This window comes from Strix uralensis, chromosome 5, assembly GCF_047716275.1.
Source record: "Strix uralensis isolate ZFMK-TIS-50842 chromosome 5, bStrUra1, whole genome shotgun sequence".
NCBI lineage: Eukaryota > Metazoa > Chordata > Aves > Strigiformes > Strigidae > Strix > Strix uralensis.
Window position 1 is genome coordinate 85,990,539 of NC_133976.1, and position 13,280 is coordinate 86,003,818.

Below are 13,280 nucleotides of genomic sequence, written 5' to 3' on the forward strand. Positions count from 1 at the left end.
GGCCTCGGCGGCAGGAGCGGTGAGGGGAGGCCGCTGAGGGACAGGCCTCGCCATGGCGTCGTGCTGCACCACATGCCCGGCAAGGCCCAGGGCGACGGGCCCGCCTCGGGGCTGGGTGTGGGGACGGAGGGGGACGCCGGGGCTGGAGGGGGACGCTGAGGCCGCTGTGGGGAGGGGAGGGGGGAGGCGAGGGCCATGGCGGGCGGAGCCTCCCCCCTCCCTCCCACCCCGGGCCGGGCGAAGGGCGGGGAAGGGCCGCGGCGGCGGCTCGGTTGAATCGTTCCACGGCCCCGGCTCCTCCCAGGGGCCGGCCCGGCGGCTGCGGCGGGAGGTCGGGGGCAGCGGACGCGTGTCCCCCCCCCCCCGGTGACAGCATGGGACGGCGTGAGACACCCCCCCCCTCCCCGTTCTCCGCCACTCGGGCTGCGCGGCGGCGGCCGCCTCCATCTCCCCGCGGGGATCCTCTCTCCCCGCTCCTCCTCTTTTCTCCTTCTCCCCCACCTTCACCCCCCGGCTGAGTTCATTCACTGGGATTGGTTTCAAATGACGCCATCGCTTTATTTTTACACCAATGACCTCATCCCAGCAGCTTGAAGTTTACTGACCAGCAAAACTCTTTTTCTCTCGCTCGCTCCCCTCCTTGTGCCTGCCTGCTCGGCCCGTTTGTTTGTAATCGTTTGGATCTGGGAACCGAAGGCTTTAAAAACAAAAAACAAACCACGAAAAAAAAAACCAACCCCAAACCTCATAACTTTCTCCCCCCTCCCGAGCTTTTCAGTGTTCCCCCTCTCTCCCCTATCACTGTCCCCTTTTAATTTTCTCAAGCCATCTTGGGGGGGGGGGGGGGGAAGGAGAGAGGAAAAAAAAAAGCTCCAAATGTTTCCATTTTCTTCTCCTCTCCCCTCCCACCTTCACGCTTCCCCCTCTTGAAAAAAAAAAGAGCCTAATATAGTTTTTCTGTTCTCTTTTTTTTTTTTTAAATTGCTGTTGTTTTGTTTTGTTTTTTTTTAATTGAAGAAGAAGGAAAAAGAGGAGCTTTCCCAGCGGCTGGAAGGAGACAAAGTTGTTTCAGGCGGCAGCGGCGAGGCCGGTGGCGACAACTTTTATCCCTGCTGAGGGGACAGACAGACAGACAGACGGGGGGTGAAACAGTAAGTGCCGGGAAGAGCGCAGGGACCCCTCACCCGCGGCTGCCCCGTGGAAGGCAGGCCGGGAGGGGCGCGGGGGGGGCCGCGGCGGGGCCGGGCAGGGCTGGGCGGGGAGGAGGAGGAGGAGGGAGGTGAGGGAGAGGCGGGCGGCGGGAGCCCTCCCTCCCGCATGCCCTTCCCCGCCGCCCCCTCACCTCCGGAGGAGAGAGCCCGCAGCCGACAGGTCGCTGCCTCAGCCCGGGCAGGCTCCGGCCGCCTCCGCAGGTGGTAAGGAACGGGGGGAAGGGGGGGGGGGGTACGGTACCGGTACCGACACCGACGGGCCGCCCCGACCCGCGCTCCCCCAACCTGCTGCTCGCGGAGGCTCCTGCCGTTTCCTCCTCCTCCTCTTCCTCGTCCTTTCTCACCTCCCGATAGCCACCTGCCTCTCCTCGTAAAGGCAGGGGAGAGGGGGGAGAAAGCCGGGCGCCTTTTGTGCGGGGCAGGGGGGCAGCTCGCCGCTGGAAGGGATGAGCAAGAGAGCGCTGACTCCTTCAGCGCACCCCAAAACCGTCTGCAGGGGATGTTTGGGGCGGCTGCTGATCAGCTTCGGCGTGCGCGCCTGCCTTTCTAAACTTAGTACAGTGCTGGCTCCGAACAGGCTTCCCACTGCTTAAAATGGTTGAGGATGCTTTAAAGCCCCGGAGGGCTCCGGAAGAAGTGTTGGAAGTTCTACCTTCAACTTGGAAAAGGTTTAAATTGAGGCAGTTGACAAAATGGAGGGCTGCTGTGGAGTCCAGGAGCGAAGCAAATTGCAAACTGTTAACCTGGTGTTGCGCTCCCGTAAACCCGTAACTCCGTGGCTGGCCCCAGGATGCGGCCTGACAGATGCTCTCCCCTGAATTTATATTTTTTTCCCCCGTAGAAGTGGCGGGGATGAGGAGTTGAGCGCGCATCAGTGCCTCCCGAACCAGGTGTATGGGATGTGCCTGTTGCAGAGCCTGACCAATGGTAGGATTTTTCAGCAGCCAGAAAATATTTGGTTAGATGTCAGATGGGAAGCTGTTTTTTTAGAAAAGAAAAGCCAGGAGAATTTACTTTCCTTTATTGTCGTTTCAGCTGGTTGAAATAGAAAATTGATCTTTTGGTTTTCCTTCAAGCAAAGGGTGTAGTCATAGCGAGCTGTATTGTGTGACCTATGACTAACTTTTTTTTGTTCAAACATTCGGTGTATACCCAGCAGAATAAATAGATCTGTGCTAGTTTTGAAAGCTGAAAGCAGATTGAACTGTTTCTCCTTGTAAGGATGTATGTTGGGGTTCTCAAAAGAAAAAAAAGAGAAAAACCAACCAAAACCCCAAAATGATTTTGTAATCCTTGCTTTTGAGATTTATGCTATTCCTGGCAGCATGTGGTTTGGGAGATACAGAGTTTACAAAGTCACAACTGACCAAACAGGAGTTGGTTTAGACTCTTGAGTTTTGAGGGGAGGTGGAAAAATAGTAAGTCTTAATTTCTTTTTATGGTGTTCATCCCACTGCCCATTGGAGATTGAAGCATTCATCACAGTTGTTTATGTTGGTTGTCTGGGGGTTTCTATTTGAATGTGGAGCGAGTATGCAACAGGGGGGGTGTACACGTATTTTTAGCTTTAATTTTTAATGATAAAAGATACAAAGAATAGTGATATTCAAAAGTAAATTCTGCCTTTACTGAGTATGCTTATTAATATTTTTAGGAAGGAATCTATAAAAAATGTCTGAGGTGTAATAAATTGTCATCATTACGCTTGTTTCATACAATAATGCTTCAGTGTATCTTAATACACAATTTCAAAGCCTCTTTTTAAATGAACAAATAAGTAAAAGCAGCAGAGAAGGTGCCAGTTCCTGTGCTAATTAGAGGTGGTAGCGGTATGGTTTAATAAGCCCAACCAAGCATTTAAAAATGTACATGTTGTATAAAGACATGTAAATACATTCCTGCTCCAGTAGCTCTGGTTTTGTTAACTACCTAAGCAGATATAGTGGAACAAAATCACACCAGAAAAACTTCTGTAGAGACAGTGAGCTCAGTTTATCTTTGTTTCTGTAAAATGCGTGCTCTTCTTTCAGCAAAGGCACCTAGCCTGGCAAGGATGTTTGTTTTTAGCTAGAATAGCTTCAACTGTCCATAGGAACGGTATCAGCAGAAGCTGCGCAGGAATGTGTTAAATGGATTTCGCTAGGAGCTCTGTCTCCCAAGCCAGCCCCCACTCCTCTGGGGTCCGCGCCAGCCCTCAGCCCGTGGGAGGAGTTGTGGTTGTATCTGCCCTGTGCCTGTGCACCTTCCTTGGCAAAATGACTCTGCCCTGGGAGCCCTGTGCCTCTGTGTTCACAGCCAGCAGCTGGAGATGGGGGAGTGGAGTCCCACAAGAGGAGCTGGATGGTGGGACGGGTCAGCCGCTCTTCTGCCTTTAAGATAAGTGATTCATCTAGGCCTTAAGAAGCCCTCAGAGGACAAATTCAGGCTCTCTTCTAGCCCTCCGTAAGAAATGCCGAATAGGCAAATCGGCTGTTGATTTCTGTTACTTGTACTGGTCTTCAAGTGAGCTCTGCTCCAGCGTGTTGTGCAGTAAGAGCTGTGTGCAGGGTGAGGGCCTTGTTCAGTCACCTGTCTTTTCAAAGTTCAACACCTTAATCCCCAGACCTATTCAGGAATTTTCACTGTTTTCAAAATACAGATTTTCTAAGAAACACATTAAGCACAGCTGAAGCATTTTTCCCTCAAGAAAACGGAGGCAGGGTGATAGCTTTCACTTCATAGTATGTCTGTTGAATTTTCTAGGACTTTTTTTTTTTTTTTTTCCTTTCCTGTAAGAGCAGTCAGGAAAGCATCATGGATATTCCTCAAGTGCTGACAATCCTTAATAGCCAGATGGCGTAGAGTAGTTACTGTCAAAGGATGAGGTGTGGAAGGATTGGCACATCCTTTTTTGCTTTTGTTTCACCCTTAGGAAGAAACGTGGGTTTGGCCTCTGAATCTGTCTCCACAGATTTGTTGTTATGCTGATCAAATGACTAAATGTTTCTTGCAATCCTGTAGTATTTTGTGCATGGTTGTGTAATGATTATTTAAGAAGAATTATCAGGAAGCTGTTTTTCTGGGTAACAGGGAAGTAGCTGTGTCCCTCATACGTTCACTTTCCCTACAATTCCTCACGGATTGCTTCCAGATTTAGTGTAGTGATGTGGAGGGTTTCTGTAGAATATTTTAAATATCAGTAACTACATATCCAGTAATATGTCTCTGATTTATTTGGTGTCCCCCTTCATAAGCAAAGGGTAATGCATCATTCTTTAGGGCTGTCGATTGCATAGGTGGCCTCTACTTTCTACATGAATCAAAAGTCGTAGGTGATGGGTGGCCAGGATGTCAGCCTGGACTAAAGCCAGCGATTAACTGAAGACCAGGAGTCACTTGGTTGGACTCGATGATCTTAAAGGTCTTTTCCAACCTAAATGATTCTATGATTCATTTGCGTGAAGGTGAAGCAAACACTGTAACTTCAGACTTCTTCCTAGTTGTTACCTGGGGGACCCTGTCCTCAGGGTTGTCTTTATCACCTGTATAGTGGTATCACCACCCTGACACTGAGTGAATTGAGATGAAACTGGCTCTGGAGCGGGGCTGGAAGCTGAGATGCCCCGTGCTACTGCAGTGTTGCTGCCGTCTGAAGACGGCTGTGGGAACAGGGAAGTTCCTATTGCCAACTTCTCTCCTTCGCCGGACCTGATCTTTAGACTGGCATTAGCTTGGCAGCTGCAAATAAGAAATCTCCATTATAGTTACTGTGTAACTTCCCATAACGTCTGAAGGAAGCCAGAAATACACACTAATGGTAAAGTTTGGCATCTTAACTTCTGGGTTTGCATAGTTTTAATCTGAGCAGCTCTCTGTTTGCTTATGGATAGGGCCTGTTGGCAGCTATCACGGTCTCCAGTGGAGATGATGTTGGCCACCAGTGAATTACTATTCCTCAGTGATCAAGGAGAATCTGCATCTAGAGTGTGTGTATGGAGGACGAGAGGGAAGATGGGCGTGAGTTCAAGGCCTCATGTTTCCTTTTGCTGTGCTATGTGGTCTGCTGCTGAGCCAAGACTGACCTACTCGGAGTTGGCTTTGGGAAGCCTGGCAGCTTTCCATGTTGTGTCCCTACGAAATGCTCCGGCAGCTGAAAAAAAAAACAAACCCCAAATTAATAATTGGACAGGCTAGGAAAGAGGGGAAAGAGTATTGCCTCAGTGACAGGAGGTTTCCTGTGGGGCTGTGGGGATGCTGAATGATGTCTTCTGCCGCGGACCTTCCCGAGCTCTGTGCTGCCGCTTCTCTGCGCTTGCACTGTCCGAAGCTGTAACATTTGTGCTGCGTGAATATGTGAAAGGAACTGCTCAAACAAGGTCCTTCTTTGAGAGGAAGTTAGTTATCTCTGCTCTTTCTCGGTCACAATATGAGCCATACATCGCCAGTAACTTATACAGCTTCTCTTTAATGTGTTCTTGGAACTAATTTTGCCCTGTGTAGTACAAGTTTTCATCCTGTTTCTCAGAAACTAGGATCAGTCCCTTGCACAGACCTCCTCAGGTAAATTTGTGCTCTCCTTTGGTTTCAAGTTTAAAAACTTCTGTCAGTTGTTTAACAAATAAAGATACACAAGTGGAGGTATGCAGAGGCATTGTTGAGAATATAATTTTTTTTACTCCGTAAGATCTTTTTACGTGTTATCCAGAGGGACAGTCTGCTAAAATAGTATGAAAATTTTTCTTTATAAAATCATAACTGTGTTCCATTACATTAGTTTGGCAAAAAACTGTCACACGGTTTCTAATATTGCAAGTAGAACAGTGTTACCCATTTTCATTGTGCTTCACTTGATTTTGCTTTGCTATAATAATTTATGAATTGAGCCTGTTTGTTGACTAAATGATAGATCAGTGTCTTGTACAAATACTCTCTTTTTTAGACATTCTTGCCTGCTTGTCTAATGGTTTTTATATTACCAAAGGCCTTGTGGGAGGCAGAAAGATGGGTCTGAGTGTGTAATGTAGCAATGTTGGAATGAGAACTTGACAGAGAGCATAAAACGAGGAGGACAACAGAGACTAATTGTATGAAATTCCTTTTATGCACACGTTCTTGAGTTTGAATAACTAGTATGTATTCAGCCTGCTGGATCAGAAGGCTTTGGCTCTGCATGTGTAGCATAGATATTGCTCTCAAAATAGGAAAGAAACTCTCCCTCCCCCCACACTATTCTGGATAAAATTGATACGGTACTGCGTTTTGCTCCTACTGAACCCCTAGTAAAGCATGTTTCAAGGCTGAATAATTCATAACGTTTAGATAGAAACACCATGCTTTTAATAGCCCAAGTGTTGTTTTTGCTTCTTGATTGCTAGGTATAAGAATCCTTCATCCCACACTTTAAAGACTCAACTCCCATGTCAGGACTTGGGTTTGTACCTGCAAGATGGTGCTTGCAGGGGAGTGACTGTCTTGGTAGTGTGTATTTCACGAAGTTTATACAGTCCTTTAAGCATCTTCCGAATACATGCGAAGAGTCTGAACTACACTTCAGAGGGCTTCTCTCAGCATGCCATCCCGCTAATAAAACAAGTCTTAATTTCAAAGGTGGGTCATAAGCACCACGAACATTTGCCTAAAGAACAGGCATGAGGTTACTTTCTGCTCATTGTGTTATTGCTGTCTGGAATAAGTATAAGACCTGTCATCCGTACAGTTCCCACAAGTATTTTGTTATGTGTGGGAACCTGCTTAGGTGTTGAGATTTCATACCTTCTTTCTTTAAAAATTATGTTTGGGACTCAGTGTTTTCTCTCGCTTTCTAGCTCTGCTGGGCCTGACAGTTTCATGGGTGTCTTGTTTGAGCTCTGGAAAACTGGGAGGGAAGAGAGCTGGAGGGGGAAGAAACTTTGTGTTAGGCATCTGTCTTCAAACGACACCATACTCAGAAGTGCCTTTCTGAAATAAGATAATTTAGGTAGAGGCCTCTTACTAGGAATACTTGGGGAGCAAACAAAATAAACTTCATTTTGGTTTCAACAAAGATTCTTAAAGCTCTGCAGTTTTTAAGCAAGGCCAAAGAATATTCCAGCAAAAAAGTACAACAGTGATCTTAGTGCATTGGGTTGATGTGTTGTTAGGTCCAGATAAGTCTGAAAGTACACACTAGACCGAATCCAGATTAGCAGAAGGCAAACCGTGTGACCACTTTAGTAGAGCTCCCTCTGCCTTTCCCAAGACCTTCCAAGGTCCAAAGTGAGGATAGGCTGTGAAAATCTCTCTTCCCATAGTCTGTTTGGAATTCTGCATTGATGGCAAGTCTCTTCTCATAGCAACAGGACCCAGTACCTTCCTCTCCTTTCTCCCAGGATACTCCCATGCCATTTCAGTTTCCTAAAAGCTCTCAAGCTTTACGCAGCGAGTGCTCTGAGGCCTCGCTGAAGAGAGGTAGTCAACAACGACTGGTCTATAGGTTCATAGTTCCATACCTTCTAGGGCATATTTAGACAAGCCAATAAAACTGCTTATACTTTCCTCCGTACCTTGGTTGTTTCTCAGTATCTCTCTTTGTTTTGTTTTGGCTTTTCTTGCATGTAACTTTGCATCCGAATATGTATGATGATATATTTTTCCTGATCGGTGGAGCAAGCTGTCCTGTCCAGCTGGTGAAAATCCCTGTTTTCTCATGGTTGACACGTTGTGAGCGTGCTGTCAGCTTCTCAGTCCTCCGTTATGCCTGTTAGGTGATCTATGTTTGGATACTATCCAGTTGATGAAGCGTATTTCCTCAGTGTGGCTCACTTTGCCTCTCTGCTGTGATTTCCAGGTGGACCTATTTGAAGATGCCTGAAAAATCTGTTCATCCAGCCCAGACGTGATTGTATGAGTAGCCCATTTGTTGCCTATTGCCTCTCAAAATATCACTGAAAGAAAGTTAACTCCTTCAAGCATAAAATGGATGAAAAAGAGTAGTAATACAAGTGCAAATGTTCAAGATGCTCGTCAGGACAGCAAAAGTGTTAAAAAACTAACTAATGCTAATGCTGTCATGGCACATTTTCCCAAGATACTCTTTCCATGAAGAGACCCACATCTTTCCGCCCCCTCAGATTTACAGGACTCGAATCTTTTTCTCCAGCTGAGGCTTGCATGACTTGCCAACTCTCCTGCAGGTGTGACCTGTTCTGGAACGAGGAAATGTGTAGTGTCTTTTCCCCTGTTGCCTCATGTATGGTGAAACCTATAGAAAGCTGTGGAGGAAGCTCAGGCATGCTGTTCCTCTGACAGCCTTCTGCAAATACAAGCTATTAATGACCGCTGCCTTTCACGGGCAAAAACAGTCCTGGCAATTCCTTTGTGCACTTTATTTAATGGCGTAACAAGCAAGCACATTAGCTATTTTTATTCAAACGCCCAGACATAAGCCAGTATGGCAAAGTGGCTATGAAATGTCTGCATAGCTAAGTGAAAATACAGCTGCTGTTTAACACATAATCTTTTTCTTCTAGTTACAGGATTTTGAGAGGGTTCAACCAATGATCATCTAGTCTTTCTAATTGAGCTGTGGTGAGGATTTTCAAGATTTTGCATTAAAATAGGCAGAATGTTCTTTTCAGTTGCTGACTTTGTCTACTGTTTCGGTCAACAATAAGGAGGTAATGCAATAGGGGAGGTGGGTGGGTGGGGAAGGGGGGACTGATTCAGGTTAAAGGTTCAGGTCTTGTCCTTTCAGGAAGCTTTGGGACTATCTGTTCGTACATGCTGCTTAGTGGCAGGCACACAAAAAAAGCTGAATACAGTGACTATGTTAGCAAATGCTAGCTTAGAGAGATGCAGTGTTTGTTTGGGGAATTTTTAAAGGTTGCCAAGTCCTTCGATGGTGGTTTTCCTCTTTTTTTCTCCCCCCCTGCCCCCCCTTCCTTGAAGAGGCTGTCTACTTTGGCAGGAAAATGGCTTTCATGGCTTGATGAATAATTAAAAAAAAAATTCAAGACTGTGTTGATTTAAGTCTTCGAATATTTCAAAGCCAAGAATTTATGTTATGGATTAACTTGGGAGGGATGTTGAACATTTAAATTTTTTTGTGTGTACATGCTCAGCAAATAGTTATACCTCAGTATTGACATGCGTGGTCTCCAGTTCAATTTTGGGTTAAAAAAAAAAGGAAAGAAAACTTTAAGCATATAATAGATGTTAGGAGTTCTAAGGGAAAAAAAAAATCACTTAAGATTATACTTTCCTTGACTTGGAACCGGCCTGATAATGGATTAGATATTCAGTAATAGCACATTTTTGTGTATCTTTGCTTAACTAAGTCGTAAAGTACACTTACAAAAATCTTACTGTTACATCCACCAAAGGCATTTCTACTGAATGCTTAATATTTGGCCCAACTGGTGATACTGCTTTTCAGTGCAGTCAAACATTATTCTTACTTGGCTGTTTATCACTTTTATTTACCTGTTTTTTCCGTTTATGTTGGCAAAGCGAGAATCTGCAAGTGTAACTTCCTCTTTGAAAGGTCTCTCCTTTTTGAATGGCAGTTGTTATACATCATATCACAGCTGGGGAAGTCTACCTATTGGTAGAAAATAGCATTACTTTTTTTGGACAGGTGGGGTTAGATGTGTGTCAAGATGATCAGCTGCTTTGGGACATGATGAAGGTGGAGTAATTAAACCACCAACCAGTGGTAAAATAGGCTTCCTTGAGTTCAGAATTCTGCAAAATGTGTTCTGATTTATGTTTAAATGGTTAACTGGAAATGCAGTACTATCTTCTGATATCTGGAAGAGCTGTGATCCTTCTGCTTTTACTCAAAATGTGGTTAAATTGCACTACAGGGGAAAAATATTCAGGCCTGTCGCTTTCTGGAGCTGTAATTTTCAAACAGTATGTCCAGTTCCAAAAGTTGTGTGGTATTAGGGTCAACTTCTGTCATTGTGGAAATACTAGAAGAGGGACACATGTAAGGAACAGAACTGGAGAGAGAGAAAAAACAGGGAATAATGGGAAAGAAGAGGTATTGATCAGATGTTGGAAAAATAGACCTATATGGGCTAAATAAAGGGGGGAAAAAAAAGAACAAAATAGCGTCAACAGAGATGAAAAGATATTTTTAAAAAGGAAGAAAGAAGTTCTGTGTTGGTTCCACATGAAAATGAGTCTTTTAAATCACAGAAAATGTAGTTCTAATGTGACAACAGGATAAGATCGTTCCACTTTGGCTACTAATACTAAGTTTGTAGTAGTAGATAACAAAAGAGTTCTTTTCTGTGTGTATGAGAAAAAGCCACTTGACAGGCTGTCTCAGTGAAGTCTAATGACAAGTTATAGGAAGTACAGGGAAAGGTGTACCTTCCAGTGGGTTCATAGTAGTAAATACTATTTGTGCATCTAGAAGATATCTTCTGAAGATTGTTAAACACTAATGAGTTGCATGTTTTGTCTTTTTGAGTCCGTATTTTGGCTTATAATTCATGTAACTGAAGATATATATTAAAAACTGGAAATGCTGGATTAGAATGTGTGGCGGCTGTTGACAGAATAATATTGCGTGGGTTTGTCTATTTGGTCTTTCTGGCTAGGCATTTGTAAATATTTAAGAATGAGTTGATTTCAAAACGTTGTACAATAGACCATGCCTTCACGTTGGAAATTTGTGACGTTCAGAGACTTAAGCTTCAAATAGCATGCTCCTGAATCCACGTAAAGAAGTGTCTTTTGGGGCAACTGGGAAGGGTGGGAAGGAGTGGGGAAAATGATCTTCGGTTGTGAGTTGCTGTTTTATTGTTGGCTTTTTAAAATCAGGTACGTATGTAGTTATTCTAGATGGAAGAAAAGCTTTTATCTTAAAAAAAAAAAAAAAAAGTTGACAGATTTTGTGTTTGCTTCTAGAATATGTCCAGTTTAAGAGACTGATGTCCTCTAACTACATTGCAGGTAGAAATGTAACAGCTTGCCCAGGGCCCTGCTTCTTTGTCTTCTAACATTTTTGGGTTATGTTATATACTGCTGGTGGCGTGAGTGCTTTGTAAGTACAACTGGTCAGTGCCACAAGGAGCTTCAACCTAAATACACAAAACAGAAGAACAGTAGTCTAAAGGCTATTGACAGAGTGTCTTTTTCCAGCTGTGCTAGTAGAAAAGGTTATAGAGTCCAGCTGCTTGACACAGTCCCTCTGCCTCTAGCAGCTGCCCCGCGTCTGCTGCTTAGAGTAGTTTTTATGACTATTCATACTTCACTTGAGGCCAAGTCAGAGAATGAACTCACAAGTAGCCTATTCTGCTGTTTGAGCTGACTTGTTCTTGTTTTCCTTGAAGCAGATGAGAAATGACTCATACGGTTTGTTCCATAGGCTCTAGGTGGTCGTTTGCTCCTTGAATTACCTGCATTTTTGACACACAGACAAACCTGAGAAGTAATATACTCTGTAGACTATCCTCTCCTTTCTTCTGCGTTGTGCCCAACTTGCTGTTACCCTTGTTGTCCAAAATAAATAAGTTTAGTAGCCATAAAAGTGAAATGGGAGGACATTAGTGCGGATCCACTGAAACTGGTGGAGCTCTCAAGTTAGTGCAGCGTGGCACCAAATGCTCACAGTTATGCTCAAGTAACTCTTGTTACTTTACCCCAAGTAAACGCTCAAGTCTTTTCTTGTCTTCCCAGCCACTGTCATTGCAAACTCACTCTTTTAATGGCTCTCAGATCCCACAGTGAGCTAGAGCCGGGAACCAGAAATGACTGAAAATTGGATGTGGTTTATTGATGTGTTTGTTTATTCTACTTGTTTGTACAGTTAGTTTGTGACTGATTTAGCTCTTTGAGTCAGCTCACTGAATGTGAGCTGGCATAAGGCACATGGCTGCTCTCTGGTAGCCCTGACTGAGCTTGTTTTAAGCTGCCATGGAGTGTACCCCCTCAGTCTGCCCCATCAGTTGGGTGCCTGCGTGTGTGTGAGGCTCTTTAACGGCAGTTCTTGGAGCAGCCAAAGGTATGATGGGCTCTGCCTTCTGTTCGTGTATCTGCCTGTTGAGGGGGTAGGAATGGGCTTTGTGGTTTAGTAGCCAGACATGCTCCAGCAAAAGAATTTCCTCTTGTTCCAGAGACCTGTCTTTTGCCCTGGTTTGGGGGTTTCCTGTGTGCTTGGCCCACAAGCCAAGTCTTGAGTTGGAGTTGCCCATGTCCTGAAGTGCAGCTAAGCCCAGTGCAGCCCATGGCAATCTGAAAGGAGTTGTTGAAACTCAGCGGAATTCCTTTCCAAGCTTGTCTTCTGCAGAGGCAGCAAGAAGTATATTCATTACATGGATTCACCCACTGGAAATGAAGGCTGGAACCGTCGATTCAAGCTAAAAACCCGATTGCTGTTTGTTTGCTGCTTTGCCTTCAAGTTGACTTGGCTTGGCTTCCCAGAGCTCCAAGAGCTTTGTGTTCCATTGGAAACTCTTGCTTGTCTGCCACCTGACAAGTTTAGAACTTCAATTCTGTCAGGATGCTGCTTCTTTAAAACAGTGTCATATATATACATATATTTGTGTGTCTGTGTGTTTTTCTATACATACACCCACATACAAACTGCTTATCTATACATACATGAGCAGGCACATATGTATATATACAAGCATACTCTGTCCAGAGCAGCTTATATCTTATAAACTTTCATTCAGAGTTATTTCTTGATGTTGTATATGATAAGCAATTAATTAGCTAGCGAAGCAAAACAGCCTTGCAGATGAGCCTTCTCAGGCTATGTCTAGGTATAATGAATTGAGAAGATCTGGATACATGGTCTTCACGGAACACTTAGTAGGTCATTTTAGTGGCTATAGCTATCTGAAGTAGGCAGATAAATTTTGTATATTCGGTAGCTTAGGGTATATCTGTTTGAATATGCTTGTGATTTCTGATCGTTACGTGGTCCTTCAAAGGAAATGGAAATGAAAACATGCCTTTGTACTGAAAACTTGAAAGCATTTCTTTTATATTCTACTTGGTAAAATGAAAAATCTCTTTTCTGCTTTGAGAATGGATGGCTATTAGTGTCTATTTATTTTTTACCCTGTCCATTTTTTTTTCCTTTTCTCCTCATAT

The 13,280-nt window shown here is 44.5% G+C and overlaps 1 protein-coding gene across 6 annotated transcripts in view; it reads left to right on the forward strand.

Annotated features, from left to right (window-relative positions):
- Positions 1-1,028: 1,028 nt before the first annotated feature.
- Positions 1,029-13,280, forward strand: part of DUSP16 (dual specificity phosphatase 16) — a 65,069-nt gene continuing 52,817 nt past the window's right edge. For 2 of the 6 annotated variants that reach the window (XM_074872076.1, XM_074872080.1), the window contains exon 1: positions 1,029-1,151. The gene's annotated coding sequence lies outside the window, so the exon portion shown is untranslated. The other 4 variants (XM_074872077.1, XM_074872081.1, XM_074872078.1 and 1 more) reach the window with 3 other exon arrangements.